The sequence below is a fragment of the Scylla paramamosain genome, chromosome 11 (genome assembly GCF_035594125.1).
Source record: "Scylla paramamosain isolate STU-SP2022 chromosome 11, ASM3559412v1, whole genome shotgun sequence".
Lineage (NCBI taxonomy): Eukaryota > Metazoa > Arthropoda > Malacostraca > Decapoda > Portunidae > Scylla > Scylla paramamosain.
In genome coordinates, this window is record NC_087161.1 from 2,380,001 (window position 1) to 2,402,500 (window position 22,500).

Here is a 22,500-nt window from a genome sequence, read left to right on the forward strand (position 1 = left end):
CCTTCCCCTTGGTCAGTCTTCCCCCTCCTCTCTTCCCCTCTCTCTCTCTCTTCTCTCTCTCCAGTTTCTTTCACCCTCTTTTAACCTTACAAATAGAATCTTTACTTGGAAACAAACATTAGTCTCTCTCTCTCTCTCTCTCTCTCTCTCTCTCTCTCTCTCTCTCTCTCTCTCTCTCTCTCTCTCTCTCTCCGGAGCGTCATTTCCTCAAGTTACAAAAAATGGAGAGTAGAAAAAGAGTAATTTTCACTTGACGTTGTACAGGTGAACTCTAAGGTAAAATTGGTGTTGTAAATTAAAGCGCTTTTCTACCTGTTTTTCCGGTGTGACCTGGTGATTAAGTGTGTGTGTGTGTGTGTGTGTGTGTGTGTGTGTGTGTGTGTGTGTGTGTGTGTGTGTGTGTGTGTGTGTGTGTGTGTGTGTCTGTGTGTTTAGGTAGTGTAGTTTTCATCTTTCAGTCGCAATAGTAGTGTGGTTGGTAATACTTCTCTAAGGTCTTGTACTAAATATACGCGTGTGTTTCTGATTTAGTTAAGGGGCGTGTCTCCAATCCTCCTCCTCCTCCTCCTCCTGCTCCTCCTCCTCCTCCTCTGTGTCTAATCCTCCTCCAATCCGTAGGCTATGTATTGCTGATCTGCTCGGCTTCCAGTGTTTTCAAATGCTGCGTCTAGTTAATAATTTAGTGCTCTATTGAAGTGTCCAGTCAGTTAATGTTCCAATCATTTCTTGTCATCGCCTAATCAATGCCCAGTCAGTATTTATCAGTCCCCAGTGTTTTAGCAGTGCCGGTCGTTACCTTATCAGTCCTAATGCATGCCTAATCACGGACACAGCAATCACAGACCAATCACAGACACCTAATCACTCACTATCACGGGCCAATCACGTACATCCAATCACAGACACCCAATCACAATTACGGACCAATCACGTGCATCCAATCACAATCACAGACCAATCACGTACACCAAAATGACAAATCACGGACCAATCACGTACATCGAATGACAATCACGTACAAGCAAATCACATTCAGGAACCAACACGGACATCCATCCAGTCACAACAGCGGACCAATCACGGACATCTAACTAGAACCACGAACCAATCACGGACAAGCAGCCACTCCCCCAATCCCCCATACGTCCGTTGCATCCCTCTTCCTCCAATCATGTCACGTGACTCGTAATGGTTATATCACGCCCAATCCTCGGCATCTGTGGTTACCCTCCTCACCTCTCCTCTTCCTCTTCCTCTTCCTTGTCTTCTTCCACCACCACCACCACCATCGCCTCCTCCTCCTTCTCCTCCTCTGTACTATTTCCTGTATCTCCCTTAATTTTCTCCTCTCCTCCTCTTCCTCCTCTTCTTCTCTCTTCTCTTATCTTCTTTGACTCTACCCTCCATCCTCTTCTCTCCTCCTCCTCCTCCTCCTCCTCCTCTTTTCTATCTTCTATTACGTTATCTGTCTATAATTCTTCAATCCTTTCTCTCTTCCTCCTTCTCTTCTTCTTCTTCTTCTTCCTCTTCTATTTTTCTATTATTTTTTTCTATACTCTTCATCCTCTTCTCTCTTCTTCTCTTCTATCTTTTACTATCTTCATCAATCTTCTTCCTTCTCCTCCTCCTCCTCTTCTGCGTGTTCTATCTACATTTTTTTTTCCCTGCCTATCCTTCCTTCCATCCCTCTTCCTTCTCTTCTTTGTCTTCTTCTTCCTCCTCTTCTCTAAACTCTTCCTTACATCTGTTCCATCTTGTTGTAGTTGTTGTTGTTGTTGTTGTTACTCCTCCTCCTCCTCCTCCTCCTCACACTAGCTAATCTCTCTCTCTAACCTTTCTCTGCATCTCATCTTCCCCTTCCCATCACCCCTTCCCCTTCCCCTTCCTTGCTCTGCCCTTCACGCTTTCTCCTTTACAGCCTCCCCCTTCCCCCCTCTACTCCTGTTCCATTCCCAATCCCCCCTCTTCCCCCTCTCTCTCTCTCTCTCTCTCTCTCTCTCTCTCTCTCTCTCTCTCTCTCTCTCTCTCTCTCTCTCATTCTCCCACACGTCTCTGTTTCTCTCTCCATCATGACGCTACGATGTTCTTTTGTTTATGTGTTGTTGTTGTTGTTGTTGTTGTTGTTGTTGTTGTTGTATTTCTAGTCTCTCTCTCTCTCTCTCTCTCTCTCTCTCTCTCTCTCTCTCTCTCTCTCTGTGTGTGTGTGTGTGTGTGTGTGTGTGTGTGTGTGTGTGTGTGTGTGTGTGTGTGTGTGTTTAAATTTTCCTTATTTGTATCCAGCCACATAAATATCATCAAGCATATATTTTCGCTCTCTCTCTCTCTCTCTCTCTCTCTCTCTCTCTCTCTCTCTCTCTCTCTCTCTCTCTCTCTCTCTCTCTCTCTTGTCATCCTTCCGTTGACGTACAAAAGCAAATATAACGTCCCATCATCACCACCACCACCACCACCACCACCACCATCACTACCACCACCACCACCACTATCACCACATTTCTTCCCCAACCCCCACATTATCCTCCACCCTTCCCCACCACCACCATCACATCCTCCTCCTCCTCCCACACACACGAACCACTTCACAGAACACTATCCCTCCTCCCTTCTCAGTATTTCCCCCTTCTCTCCCCTCCCCTTCCCTTCCTCCTTCCCCTCTCTCCCTTGTTCTGTTGCTGATCTGTCCTGGTGAGAGGTGATAACAAACGGGTGAGTCAGCGGGAGTCAGCAATCGAAGGAGGAAGAGTGACAGCTGGTTTGGTAAGGTCAGCTGTAGTGTCAGTCAGCCAGTCAGTCAGTCAGTCAGTCAGTCAATCAGTCAGTCAGCCAGTCAGTCAGTCACTCAGTCACTCAGTCAGCCAGTCACTCAGTCAGTCAGTCAGTCAGTCACTCAGTCAGCCAGTCACTCAGTCAGTCAGTCAGTCAATCAGTCAGTCAGTCAGTCAGCCAGTCAGTCAGTCACTCAGTCACTCAGTCAGCCAGCCAGTCAGCCAGCTAGTCAGTCAGTCAGTCAGCCAGCTAGTCAGTCAGTCAGTCAGTCAGTCAGTCAGTGCCACCTTGCATGGCCTCTGTTGGCACTTTCTCAGGCACAGCTACTGTTCTTCATTTTCTACGATATATAATTACAGCGTTAACTGTCTGTCTGTCTGTCTGTCTGTCTGTTTCTTTACTTGCCTCTATGTCTGTGTGTGTATCTGTCTGTTTGTCTGTTTATTTGTAAGCCTCTCTGCCTGCCTGCCTGCCTGTCTGTCTGTTTGCCTGTCTCTCTGTCTGTCTACCTACCTGTCTGCCTGTCTGCCTACCTATAGGTTTGTCTGTCTACCTGTCTAATCTATCTACCTGCCTCCCTGTCTGCCTACTCCTCTACCTGTCTATCTATCTATCTATCTGTCAATCACATTTTAAAACCACTACAGTTTAACTCAACAGTAAAGAATCCACACATCAATATAACGAAATTAACAAAGAAAAAAACACGTCTTTATCAAAGTTAATCAGCATAAGATCTCTTCCCTTTATCTCAAGTGTAGCATTGAGAAACCCGTGTCATCCGCTGCCGTGAGAACGTAAGGACGAGAGGGAAGGATGCAAAAAAAGTCAGGGAGTCACGTGGGCACTTCCTGTGTAAATAGATCATGTAACTGTATGTATGTATGTATGTATGTATGTATGTATGTATGTATGTCCGGCACTCCTTTATATCTTAATGGCCGCTTTTGACTTTCTTTGGGGATCGAGACCTCAGTGGGCCTTTAATTATTATTATTATTATTATTATCATTATTATTATTATTATTATTATTATTATTTTCTACTCCATCCATTATTCCTGTACGTCCATTCAAAGGCTCCCCATTCCTGTTCCTATTCCTATTCCAATCATCTCCCACTCTGCCATTCCCTCCAGTCCATCACGATCATTTCTCTGACAAGACTCATACTCTAAATCATCGCTACAAGAAGAGTTGAAGTTATTGCTTGTGTTGTTTAAGGCCACCACAACCACACCACACGACCACCACACCACACACACCCTCACATTCACCACACCACACCACACAACCACCACACCACACCACACAACCACCACACCACACCACACAACCACCACACCACACAACCACCACACAACCACCACATTACACCACACATCCACACCCTCACCACCACACACCACAGCACCACATCATCACACCTCGGGGCCAACAGAACGGGACGCCCTTTTTTTTTCCCTTCCGCGGGGTTAGACGGGCGGAGGACTCAGGAGCCACGGGTCCCCCAAGCGCCCCGCCACACCGCCGCCGCCGCTGCCACCACAAAAACTGGTGCGTTCCGCGTAACTTGGCGGAGGCGCGGCTGTCCAGTAAATGAATCGCTGAGTTAACACGGACTGCACTGCCTGGGGTGAAAGGGGGGCGGGGTGAGGGGAGCGGGGTGAGGGGGCGGGGTGAGGGGATGGGGTGAGGTCGGGGTGAGAGGGGTGGAGTGGAATTGGGGGGGATAGAAGGGGTCAGGGTGTTGGCCTGCTTGACCTGCTGGGGTGGGGAAGGGGAGGGAGGGAATGGGAATGGAGGAGAAGGGAGAGGATGGGGAAGGTGGACGGAGGAGGAGAAGAGAGGATAGGGGGGAGAGCACAGAGGAGGAGGAGGAGGAGGAGGAGGGAAAGAAGGAGGGGGTGGGGGATGTAAGGAAGCTTCTGTTATGCAGTTTTGAGGTGAGATGGAAGGGGCAGGTCAGGGGCAGGTCAGGTGGCAGGTCAGGGGGCAGGTCAGGGGGCAGGTCGGGGGGAGGTCGGCAGGTCTGCAGGTCGGACAAGGGGAGGGGTGAAGGAAGTGAAGGAGTGGAGAGAGGCAGGTTGGAGGGGTGGAGGAATAGAGGGGTGGAGAGGTGAAGGAGTGGAGGAATGGAAGGTTGGAAGGATACAGGGGTGAAAGGATAGAGGGGGGAGGGGATGGAGCGATGGAGAGGGGTAGAGGAAAGCAAGGATGGAAGGGTGGAGGAGTAGACGAGTGGGGAGGGACAGGGTGGAGGGATGAAGGAGCTGGAGTGAAATGGAGAGGTGGAAGAGTGGAATGGTGGATGGGTGGAAGAGGTGGAGGGAATCAGACTACCACGGCGCGTTGACTGACTCTACTGACTCAATTTCTTTCTTTCTCTTATTTTTCAAGTCTGGATGCCCCGTTAGACAGCAGGGGCGGGGCGGGGCAGGGCGGGGCAGAGCAGTGGGGCGGGGCTCGGGTTATGCTGGTGGTGGTGGTGGTGGTGGCGTGATGTGCGTGGGGGTGATGCAATGGTAGTGGTGTTGCGCGCGGCACGTGGTGATGTACAGTGGTGGTGAGACAGCGTTGCGTGGTGATGAGTGGTGGTTGATGGTGGTGGTGGTGATAGGAGGAGAAGAGGAGGAGGAAAAGAACACGAAGGAACACAAAGGAAGGAAGAAGAAACCTCAGACTTGTTGGCCCTTACGAGGCTGTCAACGATAAAACAACGCAGAGAAGAAGAAGAAGAAGAAGAAAAAGAAGAAGACGAAGAAAAAAAGAAAGAAAAAGAACAAGAAAGAAAAAAATGAAGAACAAATCGTGGTAGAAGAGATGATCAAAAGTGGTGGTGATGGTGGTAGTGCCTTGACACCACCACCACCACCACTACCACCACCACCACCACCACCACCACCACAGCCTTCACGCCCCAGTGCACGGGAGGACGGCCACTGTGGTACAACTGTGGCTACTCGGGGGCCTTAAGGGCTTCTGAGGGGAGGAGGCGGGGAGGGAGGGAGGAGGAGGAAGAAGCAGACCATACCATCCCTCCCCTCCTCCTCCCCCTCCCCCTCCCCCACACCACGGGTCGCTTAGGGATGGGGTGAGGGAATGGTGAGGAAGGGATGGTGGGGGTGAAGGGAAGGGAATAACGAGGAGGGAAGGAAGGGAAGGAAGGGGAGAAGGAAAGGGAAGGAAAGAGAAGGTGAGGATAGGGAAGGATAGGGAAGAAAAGGAGAGAGAGAGAGAGAGAGAGAGAGAGAGAGAGAGAGAGAGAGAGAGAGAGAGAGAGAGAGAGAGAGAGAGAGAGAAAGGAAGAGAGCGAGGGGAGATGAATATGGAGAGGCAGAGATAACATAACAGAAGAAGAAGAAGAAGAAGAAGAAGAAGAAGAAGAAGAAGACGATAAAAAAACAAAACAAAACACTAACTAACCATATCATAAACAAAAACTACACCACACCACAAAAGAGAAGAAAGAAAAAAGAAAGAAAGAAAAAAATGAACTTATGAATGAATGAATGAACGGAAGAAAAAAAAAATAAAAGAAGAAAAGAAAAAGAAAAAGACAGGATGAAACATGCGTACATATTTAACCCTTGACTGTACACCCCCACCCCACCCAACATCCCCGTACAATTACGCTTGAACGCTTTAACGTCGCACAACGCCAGACCCAAGTGGCGTGAGGGCTAGTCAACTCCCGTGAGGCACTGCAGAGTTCGAGACGCAAGGGGCAACAGAAAACGGAGGTCAGGTGAGGCGGAGTGGCGGGGTTGCGGAGTAGAACCTAAAGGGGTGAGAGAGAGAAAGAGGGAGAGGAAGGGAGGTAAAGAAAGGTGAAGAGGGAAATGGGGAGGAAAACGGTAATATAGAGGAAAGGGTTAAAAGGAAAGGGAATAAAAATAAAGGGTGTTTTTAAAGGGTTAGAAATACTCGTAGTAGGGTTCTTTTTTTTGAAGGGCGTGGAAGATGAAGAGATGGTAAAGGGAGGAGGTGAAAAAGGTTGATATATGGAGTGCAAAGAAGTTAATGGGAATAAAGGGAGTAGACAAAAATTATACGAAGTCTTCAAAGGGCGCGGGTGATGAAAGGAAGCCTTTCAAGGGCGTGGGTGATGAAGGGGAAAGAATTAAAGGGTTTTTTTGGCTTAGTAAAGGGAGGAAAAGGGTGATATTAGAAAGTTAAAAGAGCGTATGAATAACGGGCGTAACCAAAAAGATAATATTGGTTAAGATTTTTAAAGGAGGTGGAGGAAAAAAAGGGGAGCAAGTTTAAGGTTTTTACGAAAGGAAAGGGAGGTTTTTAAAAGGGCATAAGGGGAGGAAAAGGCTGATGGAATTGAAAGGTTAGCGGGATTAGTAAGATGACGCAGGAAAAAAAGGGACAGGAAAAGGAAGGAAAAAAAGATAAAGGGTTGTTTTTAAAAGCCCTTAAGATAGGTAAAAGATTAATTAAAGGAAATAAGAAATGTAATGATGCTTTAAAGGGAGAAGGAAAGGGAAAGAAAGAGAGATAAAGGGCGTAAGAGAGGGAGAGAAAAAAGGGGGTTTTAAAAGGGAGTGAGGGAGGAAAAAAGGGAGTTAACACAGTAAGGAAAACAGAATGGGGGAGTATTTTAAAGGGAGTGGGGATGAAAAAAGGGAGAAAAAAGACAGTGGTGCTTAAAAGGGAGTATCAAATAGCAGAGAGAGAGAGAGAGAGAGAGAGAGAGAGAGAGAGAGAGAGAGAGAGAGAGAGAGAGAGAGAGAGGTTTCGAACGAGGCTTTCTGTTTAGTACACGAGCTGTGGTGGTGGTGGTGGTGATGGTGGTGATGGTGGTGGTGGTGGTGGTGGTGGTGGTGGTGGTGGTGGTGGTGCATAAAGCCATGTACTCTGTTTGTCTTCTCTCTTTTCTTCTATGCATTCTTTCTCTCTTTCTTTCTTTCTTTCTTTCTTTCTTTCTCTCCTCCTCCTCAGTTTTCACCTTTCATTTCTTATTTTCTCTGTTTTGCTTCTGCTTGCGTGAGAGAGAGAGAGAGAGAGAGAGAGAGAGAGAGAGAGAGAGAGAGAGAGAGAGAGAGAGAGAGAGAGAGAGAGAAAGTAATACCCAGCAGCCTCGTCATAATCAGGGCAGTAACCGAGCTTTTCTCTCTCTCTCTCTCTCTCTCTCTCTCTCTCTCTCTCTCTCTCTCTCTCTCTCTCTCTCTCTCTCTCTCTCTCTCTCAGTGACATTGCACACAATTATCATGACTGGCTTACTCTGACTGCCTAAGCTTACCCCAACCCCCCCAACCCGCCCATCGCTCCACCCCACCACCTACCCCTTACCCCCGCCCCTCCCGCTGCCCTTGCCCCGCCCCGCCCCGCCCCTCCCCATCTCCAAATCTGCGAATATAAGTTAGGCTGAGTCACGCTTCCCTCTGCCCCTCCCATAATTCCCCATTCTGACCTAAGCGTCCCCACCTCCTTCAGTTTTGAATCAGGAAGTGAGAGAGAGAGAGAGAGAGAGAGAGAGAGAGAGAGAGAGAGAGAGAGAGAGAGAGAGAGAGAGAGAGAGAGAGAGAGAGAGAGAGAACAATACATGCATCCCGCTCTTTACTACTACTACTACTACTACTACTACTACTACTACTACTACTACTACTACTATTACTACTACTACTACTACTAAACATGTGACTGAAAGGATCTTCACTCTTTCCTTTAAACACACACACACACACACACACACACACACACACACACACACACACACACACACACTTGTTTCTCCTTGTTACTTAAAACCTGACCTTCTCTTCTTCCCTCTCTCTCTCTCTCTCTCTCTCTCTCTCTCTCTCTCTCTCTCTCTCTCTCTCTCCCTCCCTCTCCCTCTCCCTTCAAATGGTTTACTTCAGTGTCCTCCTCTCCCTTTCCTCTCCCTCTCCTCCCTCCCTCCCGCCCAACACGGTGGCTGTTTCATTCCCTCTCTCTCTCTCTCTCTCTCTCTCTCTCTCTCTCTCTCTCTCTCTCTCTCTCTCTCTCTCTCCTCACAGACTCTTCTTTTGTAAACTGTCCCTCTTCTTTTCTTCTCTCTTGTCTTCTTTCTCTCTCTCTCACTCCTCCTTTTATCATTTCTTCTCTTTCTCCCATTTTCTTTTTATCATCTTTATTTTCGTGCATTTTTATTTTCTTTATCTATTTATTTATTCTCCTCTTTCCTTCTTGTCCTGTTACTGTTACCATTTCTCTCTCTCTCTCTCTCTCTCTCTCTCTCTCTCTCTCTCTCTCTCTCTCTCTCTCTCTCTCTCTCTCTCTCACTATTCTCTTTTATCCTTCCTCCCTCTTCCTTCCTTCCTTCCTTCTTCTCTGTCCTCTATCTTATCTCTCTATCTCCTTTCTCTCTCATCTTTAGTTTCTATCTTCTTTTTCACTTTTTTCTCTCTCTCTGTTCTTTATCATGTCTCTCACTCCCGTTTTATCACTTATGTCTCTCTCTCTCTCTCTCTCTCTCTCTCTCTCTCTCTCTCTCTCTCTCTCTCTCTCTCTCTCTCTCTCTCTCTCTCTCTCTCTCGTCTTTCTCATCTCTCCCTTCTGTCTCTGTCCCTCCCTCCCTTTTCTCCTCCTCCTCCTCCTCCTCCTCCTCCTCCTCCTCCTCCTCCTCCTCCTCCTCCTCCTCCTCTCGTCTGAGTCTCATTTATTTACATGTGTCTGCCCTTGTCTCTCTTTTTTTTTCCTCTCTCTCTCTCTCTCTCTCTCTCTCTCTCTCTCTCTCTCTCTCTCTCTCTCTCTCTCTCTCTAAGTTTGGTTATTTTTTATATCTATTTTTTTTGTTCTATTTTTTTATATAAAGAAAGTTTTCAGTCACTTTCTCTTCTCGGAAATTTTGTTAACTTTTTCTGTTTTCTTTTTCTTTTCATTCTATTTTTTTTTCTTTTTGTAGTTGCCCTTCTTCCTTTTCCCTCTAAATAACTCGAAACATGACCCTTCTTCTTCTTCTTCTTCTTCTTCTTCTTTTTTTTCTTCTTTTTTTTTTACCCCCATCTCATTTTCTTGTATTGCTTTCCTGTCCGTGTTTCCATTTTCTTTCTCTTCAAATTCGTGAGAGTATTACTTTTCTCTATATATTTTTATTTTTCTTGTTATTTCTTTTCTGCTATTTTTATCTATTTTTTTCATTTCAAGGTATCAGTTGTCTCTCTCTCTCTCTCTCTCTCTCTCTCTCTCTCTCTCTCTCTCTCTCTCTCTCTCTCTCTCTCTCTCAGTTATTATAAGTAATCTGAAATCATTGATAAACTTCTATTATTTCTTTTTCTTTTCTTTCTTTCTCTCTTAATTTATTTATTATTTTTTGGACTAATAATGTTCATAATTTCTTCGTATCTTTGTTTGTCTTTCTGTTTCATCTGTTGCTTTCGTGGTGGTGGTGGTGGTGGTGGTGGTGGTGGTGATGAGTCAGCACTTTGAGAGTCACACACACATAACATCGACTTTGGTGTTAACTCTAAGCTTCTTCCTTTAATCTCCTTATACATTCTCTCTCTCTCTCTCTCTCTCTCTCTCTCTCTCTCTCTCTCTCTCTCTCTCTCTCTCTCTCTCTCTCTCTCTTAATCCCTCACTCACGCACGCACTCATGCACTCATCTCAGGTCCTTTTCATTGTCATACTCTCACTCTCAATTACTCTCACTCTCTTTTAACGCTAACCATTCCGCCACTCTGACATAATCACTATCCACTTCTTCCCGGTCACCACTCAACATCACTATTTCCTAACCTACTTGCACTCTTCCCGTCTTGACCCTGTTCCCTCTACGAGTCTACGGTATCCTGTTTCACTAGTTATTGCAGTCCCCCACTCCCCCCCCCCCCCCATAGACAGCCTCGTATGGGCCAATAGGTATGCTGCTGTTTGGTTCTTGCATTGTCTTTTGTTTGTTTTGCATGATTGTTGACTTTGTGCACTGTTGAAGTTTGTGCGTAAGATATTTTGATGTGGTAGGTAATTTGGTTCTGAAAGTTGGCTGGGTTGGCTTGGGTTAGGTTAGGTTAGGTTGTAAGGTTAGGTTTAGTTAGGTTAAGTTAGGTTAGGTTACCACTGCAGTCGCTTGTCTAACTTCTTTTCATTTAATACTATGAAAATTTCCCTTTACACGCAGTTTTCTCTCATTGCCTAACTCGCATCGTGTACCTCACTACTTTGTAACGAACACATACACCAATTTCCATTAACTTTACTGGTGTACATCTCATACTTAACACAGCCGGCGTCGCTTGAATCACTAGCACACTTCAAAATACTCATGCATAACCACGTAACTTGTCAAACTTTTTCACGAACACTTCCCTTACAACTTTACACTTCACGGACTTAACTTTCACTGAGGCGTCGCTAAGTTACGGACAGACGCACTTTGAAACACTACTAACTTTCCACCAGACTTATTAAAAAACTCGCCATGAAGTTGATGCAAAAACACTTGATATACATGATCACTTTCTTCTATCTTCACTTCAAACACTGCACCAGGCGTTCCTCAGGGCAGGGTATCTTCTATGCACCTTCTCTCTTTTCACAACACTTCATAACATTCCATCGTATTCCGAAAGGCTTTGCTCTCTCACCACGGCTATTTTTCAAAGGCCACAGAGGTGATTAGCCGAGTTTTCAGGAGTGCTTCTTCTGCTAAAAATGGAGAAATATGTCACTAGAAATGTAAAAACACTCTTCAAAAATCTAACTTCAACCAGAGCCTTTTCAATATAGTCGGGTCGCGGCGCAGAGGTGTTTCAAAACGAGCACCCAAATCACTTCACATTTCCCTTCACACAGACTAAGTCACTTCACGAAGGCATTCCTCAGGGTAACTTTGACGCACCACCTCTAATTTCACAGCACTTAATCAGCGATCCAAGTCACAAATTTTTCAAGCACAACACTTTTGGTTCTTGAGTCACAGGAACACTTGAAGACCTCCTTTTCCTTCCCTTCTTTTCCAGCTGCCTCTACCAAAAGCCCCCTAGACGCTTGCCACCGATACGCCCCCACTTGGAAGCACCTTCACCACTTAGTACCAATGCCAGGCCACTTAAGGGGTCGTGATAAGTGGAGGTGGCGGTGGTGGCAGAGGTCTTGAGGGGCTAAGACTTGCGGTATGTATAAATAGTGGTGTTGAGAGTTGGGTGATGTGGTGGTGGTGGTGGGAGTGGTGTCTAGTGGTGGTGGTAGTGGTGGTGGTGATGAAGTGCAAGGACGAGGATGAGAGTAGGAGAAGGACGAGGATAAGTGGTGTAGAAAATGGCAAAGGTGGCGGTGATGATGATGGTGATGATGATGATGGTGATGATAGTGGTGGTGATGATGGTGGTGGTGGTAGTGGAAGAATTGATGTTGTTTTTAGTGATGCTAATGTAGTAGTAGTAGTATTAGTAGTAGTAGTGGTAGGAGTAATAGTTGTTGTTGTTGTTGGTGGTGGTGGTGGTTGTTATGGTGGTGAAGGCAGCAATGGTGGTAGTAGTAGTGATATGCTGGTGGAAACTGTGATTCTCCTTCTTGCTGTTAATTATGTAGTTGAAGAATTAGCAGTTGTAAAGTGGCACTGGTGAGGACAGTGGCAGCAGCAGCAGCAGTAGTAGTAATAGTAGTAGTAGTAGCAGTAGTAGTAGTAGACACCAGGATTACCCCTTGTGGTGGTGGAGGGAAGGTGGAGGAGATGTGGTGGAGTGGTGGAGAGGGAGGGTAGTTAAGAGAAGAGGAGGAGAGTCGTGAGGGAGAGGAGGAGCCAGCGACATCCTCCCTCTCACTGCTGACGACAAACTGGCACTCACCACCACCACCACCACCACCACCGCCCAGTGCCACAGTGCCACAGTCTGTCCCTCCCTTCCCCTGCCTCGCCGCCCCTCCCAGCAACCCGTTTTCTTTATAATTGTTCCTCCTCCTAGTCGTATTCTTTCCCTTCGTCCTTCCCTTCCCTTCCCCTCCCTTAGTGTTCATTCTTGTCTCCTCCCTCCTCTCCTGTTAAGATTTTTTATTATTTTCTCTCTTTTCTCTCTCTTTTTTTCATGTTGTTCACTTTTCTCCCATCCATCATTCCGTGTTAAACATCCGCTAGTACTCATTTCCTCCCGTTTTCTTTTATAAGCATTCCTTTCCTTTCCTTTCCTTTCCCGTGGCTTTGTTTTCCTTCCCCTTAAATGTCTGTTGCTTTCAACTTTCTCATCCTTTTCCTGTTTTTGTTCAGTGTTTTTAAATTTATCTGTTTTTTTTTCTTATTCTACTGTTTAATAGACGTAATTTATATTCCATTTAAACTTTTTTTTCTATTTCCTTATTTTTTTCTACCCCTTTCACTCAAATTTTCTTCATTCCCATTCTCTTTTCTATTTTTTTTTCTTCTGTTCCATCCTTTTCGCTCAAATAATTCCTTCTTATTCACTTTTTATTTTCTCTCTTTCTCTCCCTCTCACTTCCATCACTCTTTCTCCTCCTCTTCTTGTCTACCCTTCCATCTACACACACACACACACACACACACACAGTCCCTTCACCCAACGCCGGTCGCACACACAAACACACACACACACACACACACACACATACACACACACACACACACACACACACACACTTCTTTTTCTATGGAAATAAATAAACAAGAATGATAACAAAGAACATGGGGGCAAGAAGATAACATTCACAGAAACACAAACATCATCACCAATAGCAAACACTGCTGTCCAACACCACCACTCACCACCACCAACATTACTACCACTATTGCAACTCAGCACTACTCTTACTACTACTACTGTTACTATTACCATCTCTACTGCAATCACCACAATCTACTGCAATCACCACAAAATGATCATTATTCAACACCACAGTCATAACAAGCGTCACCACTGGTACTCAAACATCACATATCATCACCATTTCTTCTGTTTTCATTTTCATCACCATTACCAAAGCTGAACATCACTAACAACCACCAGTATTAATACATAAGTCATCACCACATGTCAACACCAGCATATCACCACTTGTATCCTCACAATCACCACAGTTATCAAAACCAAACACCACTACTACGTAAAACATAACTCATCACTCATCACCACCCCTGTCATCACCACTCGTCAACATCACCACCATTATATCACCACGTTTTCTACTTCCACTTTCACCACCATTAACAAAAGCAAACACCACTCATAAACAAAACTACCAATATCAGTCATCAGTCAACACCACCAGTTATCAACACCACACGACACAGCACTACTGACTGACCACCACCACCACTCATCACCATTCACCAACACCACCACCACCACCACCACCTTCAGCTGACCTCGCCTGTGTCTGATCCTCGGGGGAGTCAGCTTAGCCAGGAGGTGTTGCCAGTGGGAGAGAGGGATGGGGCACATTACGTCATCACCATCACCACTAAGCCTGGCACTCTCTCTCTCTCTCTCTCTCTCTCTCTCTCTCTCTAGCAGTCAGTCACTCACGCATTCCCTGCACTCACTCACTCACTCACTCGCTCGCTCTTTGTTGTGTTACATTGTTGTTGTTGTTGTTGTTGTTGAGGTTATTGTTGTTGTTGGTGCTGCTGCTACTATAACTACTACTACTACAATTAAGAGGAGGAGGAGGAGGAGGAGGAGGAGGAGAAAAAGAAGGCGGCAAGGCTAAAGACAGTTGCTTTAATCACTTTTACAACAACAACAACAATAACAACAACAACAACAACAACAACCACCACCAACACCACCACCACCACCACCACCACCACTACTACTACTACTACTACTACTACAACAACCACTACCCCACCTACGTTATGAGCTCCTGACGTCACAAGGGCGCCGGTGGTTCACCTCTTTCCACACTCCCCTCACCACACTCCCCTCCTCTCTTACTAACCCCCACTACCTCCCATTCCTTCACTGCAACCCCTCCCCATTCCCTACCCCAACCATCCCTCTCCCCAACTCCCTCAGATGCTACATGACTCCTCTTTCCCCTCTTCCTCCTCCTCCTCTTCCATCACCCCTTCCCTCTCTTCTCCTTTCTCTTCCTCTGCTCTTCTCCATTCCCTCTCTTCTCTTCTTCATCTCCCATTTCTACCTTCCTTCCCTCATTCTCCTCCTCCATCCTTCTCTCCCTTCACTCTCTTCTCTCCTTCATCCCCCATTTCTATTCCCCCCATCCCTCATTCTCCTCCTCCTCCTCCTCTCCCTTCCTCTCCCTTTCAAACTAAACAACCCCCCCCCATGCAAACCTACCTCATCCACTCCCCCCCATCTCCCTCTCTCCCTCTCTCCCTTCCCTCTCACTTTCTGCCTACGTTGCATCCCTCCCACGACCTCCCACTACTACTCCTCTCCCCCCCCCTCCCCCCCTCTCCCCCCCCAGTGGCATAGATCACGGTGCTGCCCCCGTCATATTTTCTTGTAAGATTTTTAGTCGCGTTAATGATACGGCCGAGGACGACTTAGTAACGGGTCCGGTGATTGTATATGCAAATGAGGCTAATACAATGGTGTGCATGTGTGTGTGTGTGTGTGCATGTGTGTGTGTGTGTGTGTGTGTGTGTGTGTGTGTGTGTGTGTGTGGTGGTTGCTTATAAAAATTCTCCTTCTTTCTTTATCTATCTCTTAATTTTTTCTTTCTCTTTCTCTTTCTCTCTCTCTCTCTGTCTGTCTTGGGTCTTGCTTTATCTCTCTCTCTCTCTCTCTCTCTCTCTCTCTCTCTCTCTTATAGTCTTTTTCCTCGTGTGACGTCATCTCGTGGGGTGCCTGCTGTGTGTGTGTGTGTGTGTGTGTGTGTGTGTGTGTGTGTGTGTGTGTGTGTGTGTGTGTGTGTGTGTGTGTGTGTGTGTGTGTGTGTGTGTGGTTGAGGGCTTAACATTCCTCTCTCCCGGCCATGATGCTTTCTCTCTCTCTCTCTCTCTCTCTCTCTCTCTCTCTCTCTCTCTCTCTCTCTCTCTCTCTCTCTCTCTCTCTCTCTAATATGTATCTCACAAAGCACATTTCACAGATTTGTCATGTTAATTCTCAGTGATATTGTAATTTTTATTGATTCTTAAGTCCATTTAGAATCATACTTTGTTGTTATTATTATTATCATTATTATTATTATTATTATTATTATTATTATTATTATTATTATTATTTTTATTATTATTATTACCATTATTATTAACATCAGTGACTGCATCAGAGAGAGAGAGAGAGAGAGAGAGAGAGAGAGAGAGAGAGAGAGAGAGAGAGAGAGAGAGAGAGAGAGAGAGAGAGAGAGAGACACACACACACACACACACACACACACACACACACACACTAAAAACAGTGACATCACTCAACCTTTTTCTTTCACAGTCCCAGTACAGTGATGAAAGTATGTGTGTGTCTGGAGAGAGAGAGAGAGAGAGAGAGAGAGAGAGAGAGAGAGAGAGAGAGAGAGAGAGAGAGAGAGAGAGAGAGAGAGAGAGAGAGAGAGAGAGAGAGAGAGAGAGAGAGCATGCAAGACCGGACATGATCGGCTTTTAAAGGATTTTTACTTTTGTTGTTGTTGTTGTTGTTGTCGTTCGTGGTGGTGGTGGTGGTGGTGGTGGTGGTGATGGGTTATTTTTGTTATTTCCTATGCAAATCATGGAACAACAACAACAACAACAACAACAACAACAACAACAACAATAACAACTACTACTACCACAAAAACAACAACAACAACAACAACAACAACAACCACAACAACAGTTACTATCTCCACCACTATTACGTACATCAACCCTATTTTTACTCATTCAATCACCCATTCATCGACACACACACATACACACACACACACACACACACACACACACACACACACACACACAGCCTCAAAACAGGATATTCGCTTAGAACACATTTCTTAAACTAGGATAATACGTATTGCACCATTTCGTAAACTAGACCTGCGTGTGTGTGTGTATGTGTGTATGTGTATGTATGTGTGTGTGTGTGTGTGTGTGTGTGTGTGTGTGTGTGTGTGTGTGTGCGCGAGTCATGTGATTCTCGTCTTTCGTAAACCCCCGCCTTGTGTTACCAAGAGAGGTGCGTGGAAGAAAGAATCTTTGTTTACAGTCATGCTAACAATAGGCGCGTCACCACAACTCCATACATGTCGACCCCTCTCTCTCTCTCTCTCTCTCTCTCTCTCTCTCTCTCTCTCTCTCTCTCTCTCTCTCTCTTCCCAGCAACCCCCTCCCCTTATGCCCCTTTTTTCTCTTTACTCCTATTCTCCCTTTGTCCAAATATGTATCTTTTTTATCCTTCCACTTTCTATCTTTCCTATATTCTCCCTTTCTCCTCTTTTTCTCCCTTTGTTAGTTACTCTCTCCTATCTTACCCTTTTCCAGTGTACACCTCGCTTTATACACTTATCCTCCCTTTCCTCAATTATTTACCTTTCCCTTTTTCTCCCTTTTCCATTCTGTATCTCCCTTTATTCTCTCCTCCTCTCCCTTCCACTAGCTTCCTTTGTTGCTTAGTTCCTGTCTATTTCATCCCTCCCTTTTTTTTCAGTTTATATCACTGCGCTCTATTTTCACTTTTCTTACTATATAATCTCCCTTTTTTTCTGTCCCTCTCCCCAACTTTATTTCTCCTTTATCATCCTTTTTCATTACTTTCTTTATTCTCCCTTTATTTAATCTATGTATCTTCTTTCTTCTCTCCCTCACTTTATTCCTGTGATACTTTTACGTTACCTCTCTCTCTCTCTCTCTCTCTCTCTCTCTCTCTCTCTCTCTCTCTCTCTCTCTCTCTCTCTCTCTCTCTCTTTCCTTCTTTCTACACATCCCTTCCTATTCTTATTCTCTCCCCTTTCTACACCGTTCCTTTTTACCCCTTCCCCCTCCCCTGTACCCTTCCTTCTAACCCCTTTTCTCACACATACAACACATACAACAAGCTGTAGACACGCTAATATTTGTCTTGTATATATCATTGTATTGTATATTAGTAGTAAATATTAACTAAAATCATTGTCTAACTTCCTACCCTTTCCTTCAGACACGCCTTGCACACCTACACATTCTTTTCTCCCTTCACCTCCTACCTACACGTGCCTACCCCCTCACTCTTCCCCCCACCAACACCCCTCACCCATCATAGCCCTTTCCTGTCCCCCTGATAACAATGGTGTCCCTCTGGGGTTACGACACTCTCAGTTTTACGTCACCAAACATCCCATTTCATTAGTTCGTGTCTAGTGGTGTTCGTTTAGTTTTCCGTATGATTTGTGTTCGTTATTGTATTACTTGTTAACCTGGTTGTCTGTGTTGGGTCATTAAGCAGGTTTGGGTGGTTAGGCAAGGTTATAGATGTGAATGGTTGGTGGAAATGCAGAAGCGGGTGTTTTTAAGTGTGTAAGTGTAAGTGTGATGGCTTAGTGTAGCTTCCCTTGTTTTCTGATTTTCTAGTGTACTTTTTTTAAGATCTGTGTGACTGGTGAAGGAAATCTCTAGAGGGTATCATCGTTACATCATTATATATCATCAGGCCTACACGTGGCAGTTCCTCATCAAAGCAAACATATCCATAATCGTGTATAATCTTTTAACGCTCCCTACTGACTCGCCACTAACTTGTACATAACTTCATGAACGCCCCACTGCCTCCCCTCTCCCTCTGTGCTGTGTAACCTCTCCCCTCACCCCCCCCCTCCTCCTCTCTCTCATTCCTGACCCCCAACTGTGCATGTATTTCCTTCCCCTTCCCTCTCTCGTTCCCTCAGTAACCCCCACCCCCCCCCACTCATTCTGGTCATTCCTTCCACTCCCCCCTCTCAAAACACATGAAATTCTTACCCCCCCAGTAATGAACAACAGCCAGTTTCACTTTCAGACACTTCCCAGCCTCCTGTCTTATCATCATCTCCTATTACTCTCTTTCTATCCTCCTCCTCCTCCTCCTCCTCCTCCTCCTCCTACCGTCTTCCTGTCATCTCCTCCTCCTCTTCGTACATTTTTTTTTTATCAACCCCTCCTCCTCCTCCTCCTTCTTCCTGTTTCCTTCTTTTTTTTTTCCAGTCATCTCCTCCTACTACACTTCTTCCAGCTCCTCCTCCTCCTCCTCCTCTTCCCTTTCCTTCTAGCCATCCTCTCCTCCCACCTCCTTTCAAAAAAACATACCTTGCAACTATACTACATGACGCAACACACACACACACACACACACACACACACACACACACACACAACAATACAATGCTCGTGGTTGGTTCGAAGCCTCGCCCGTGCGCAGGTCAAGGCTTCGTGAACCCTCAAGCGAACCACTACTATTACTACGTTTCATTAAGAGGTTCGGACCGCGTGTTGGGGTTCAGAGTGGCCCGGGTCCGGATGTTGGTTCAGAGTTCACTTGTGATTTCCGTTCATGCAGACAGACAGACAGACAGACAGACGTATAAACAGGATATGATGATTTTTGGTGTTTTAAAAGTGAGTATGGTGATTTTTTTCTTTGTTTTCTTTTCAGTTTGGGAGAATAAAGTGTGGTGTTTGAGTTTTGATGTTTATTATTGATTCGTATTTTATTTTTAAGAGGGAATAATATAACGTTCTTTGATATATGATAATTTTTTCTTTCTTTTTCTTTCTTTTCTTTCAGTGTTAATGTATATTGGTACACAGACAGACAGAGACAGACAGACAGACAGACAGACACGGACCGGCAAGGTAATTTTGGTGTCATTTAAAAGATTGATATTATTACTTTCTTTGTTTTCTTTTCAACTGGGAGAGAACAAAGAATGATACTTGAGTTGTGATGAGTATTATATTGATTTCTTCACCAGCGAATAACACAAGTTTAGTCAATATTCGCCATTTATTTTAAGGTGGAATAATACAACTTAATTCAATATACGCCAATTTTCCCTTTCCTCCCCTTTATTTCCTTTCAGTGTCCCAGATTTTCTTTTTTTGCATGCCTCGAAACAAAACCATGAACACGTCACACAAACATACATACTTACATACATACATACATACAGACAGACAGAGGGGCAGGGTAATTTCGATGTGTGTTTTGAAAGAAGAATATAAATTTTCCCTTTGTTTCCTCGTTTTCTTTTCAATTTGGGAGAGAACAAAGACTGGCCCCTGAGATTCGTTATAACATGTTACTGATTCTGCAAGAGCGGGAAACGTAGCTTATTTCAATATACGCCCCAAATTTCCTTTTATTCCTTCTTCCTTCCACTCATTTTTCCAGATTCCTGCATTGCTCAATTATATACGAGAACAAAGACTGCTATTGGAGTTTTTTTTTGGGGGGGTGTTGGGTATACTGTTGAATTTTAAACAGCGAATAACATAACTTTTAATTTTGTCTTTTCTTTCCTTTGCATCAGTCTCCAGCACGGTACAATGCCTCGATAGGTAAGACAACAAAGATTATTATTGTTTTTGTTTATTTTTGGTGTATTGTTGATTTTTTAAGAGCGAATAACATAACTTTTAATTTTGTCTTTTCTTTCCTTTCCATCAGTCTCCAGCACGTTACAATGCCTCGATAGATAAGACAACAAAGATTACTATTGTTTTTGTTTATTTTTTGGTGTATTGTTGATTTTTTAAGAGCGAATAACATAACAACTTTTAATTTTGTCTTTTCTTTCCCTTCCATCAGTCTCCAGCACGTTACAATGCCTCGATAGGTAAGACAACAAAGATTACTATTGTTTTTGTTTATTTTTGGTGTATTGTTGATTTTTTAAGAGCGAATAACATAACAACTTTTAATTTTGTCTTTTCTTTCCCTTCCATCAGTCTCCAGCACGTTACAATGCCTCGATAGATAAGACAACAAAGACTCGTGTTGGCTTTTTGTTCATGTGATTTTGATTCCTCCACCTGAGTGCGAGTAACACAATAAGTCTTCAATATACGCCAATTTTCTTTTTTTTTTTTTCTTTTTCGTGTTTTCTTTCAATGTCCCAGTTTTTTTTTTTTTTACATTCTTCCGTGAAATAAAATGGTAAAGTGATGATTAAATAGGATAGAAAATGGTTAAAAAATACGAGTGAAAAGTTTCGGATGAGATGGTTGCGTAAACGGATTCATAAGGGTTAAATTCGTGCAGTTAAACATTTTTCTTTGAACCATTTAATTAAAGGAAATGAGACTGAAATAACTTCTACCGAACGAAATAAATAAATAAATAGCATAACACAAATAAATAAATAAATAAAAACAAGAAATAATAAAGAAAATAAAAAAAAAGAATGAATATAAGTGGATGAATACACAAAATATCAGAAAATCTCTCTCTCTCTCTCTCTCTCTCTCTCTCTCTCACACACACACACACACACACACACACACACACACTCTTCCTCCCCAACTCATACACCCACTCCATCTTCACCCAAACAAACAAAACAAACAAACGAACAAAAAAAATGATAAATAAATAAATAAACAACAATAAAACAAAACAAAAACACCCCAGGCCATCGCCCCACAACACCCCACCCTCTCTTAATGCTTCACATGGCGCCTCAAGCTTCACTTCAAGTTCCGGATCCCATTTGAAGCCTCGAACTACCCAATTTTTCGCTCCGATGCGCCGCAGTCAACTGAAGAGGGGGGAGGGGAAGAGGGAAGGGGAAGAAGGAGGGGGAAGTGGGGAAGGGAGGGCGAAAGGAGTCAGGGTCAGGAAAGGAAGGTGAGGGTCAAGGAGTGGGGGAGGGAAGGGATGGTGGGTGCTGGGGGGCGTGGGGTTTCCGGTGCTGGGGATGGGAGGGGGGGCAGGAGAAGTGGATGGGGAAAAGGTGGAGGAGGAGGAAAGGATGAATAAAGAAGAAGGGAAAGTGAGCTGTGAAGGGGAACGAACAGAGGAATGGGAGGAGGAGGAGGAGGAGGAGGAGGAGGAGGAGGGATAGAAGAGTGAAGAGTTTAGCAGATAAGGGGCAAGAAGAAAAACCACATCAACAATAACAATAATAACAACAATAATACCAACAATAATAACAATAACAATAACGACAATAATAATAATAATAATAATAATAATAATAATAATAATAATAATAATAATAATAACAAACAACAACAACAACAACAATAACAACAACAACAACAACAATAACAACAACGAAGAGAAAAGTCACCACCATCACCACCATCACCACCACCATCACCACCATTACACTACTTCTAACATAAGCTGCTATTAATGGAGAGGAGAGGAGAGGAGAGGAGAGGAGAGGAGAGGAAAACACAGGTGAGAAGGGAATGGAGAGGAAGGGGAGGAGAGGGGGGCACTAAGCCAGGTGATATAACCCAATAAAATAACACGGATTGTCTCATTGACGTCACACACACACACACACACACACACACACACAAACACACACACATAAATATCAACTGTTGAATCTCATCGACTCTCTCTCTCTCTCTCTCTCTCTCTCTCTCTCTCTCTCTCTCTCTCTCTCTCTCTCTCTCTCTCTACCATATTCCACGATACATTTTTCCTACAACTTTCATGAGAGAGAGAGAGAGAGAGAGAGAGAGAGAGAGAGAGAGAGAGAGAGAGAGAGAGAGAGAGAGAGAGAGAGAGAGAGAGAGAGAGAGAGAGAGGGGGGGGGAATGCCACTTAAGCCTCAGCGAGTAGTGGAGATAACAAGAGAACCTTTCTTCCCTCCTCCTTCTCCTCCTCCTCCTCCTAGTGCACACTTTCCTCTCCCCTTCTCCTATCCTTCCTAATTATCCACTTCC

The 22,500-nt window shown here is 44.6% G+C and overlaps 1 protein-coding gene across 4 annotated transcripts in view; it reads right to left on the reverse strand.

Moving 5' to 3' along the window:
- LOC135104817 (rap1 GTPase-activating protein 1-like) overlaps positions 1–22,500 on the reverse strand; it is a 152,711-nt gene that overhangs the window by 113,716 nt on the left and 16,495 nt on the right. The window contains exon 1 of one of the 4 annotated variants that reach the window (XM_064012438.1): positions 12,399–12,549. The exons of the other annotated variants lie outside the window; for them this stretch is intronic. The gene's annotated coding sequence lies outside the window, so the exon portion shown is untranslated. Of the gene's footprint in view, positions 1–12,398; positions 12,550–22,500 lie in introns of those variants that run through there. 4 annotated transcript variants of the gene reach the window in all.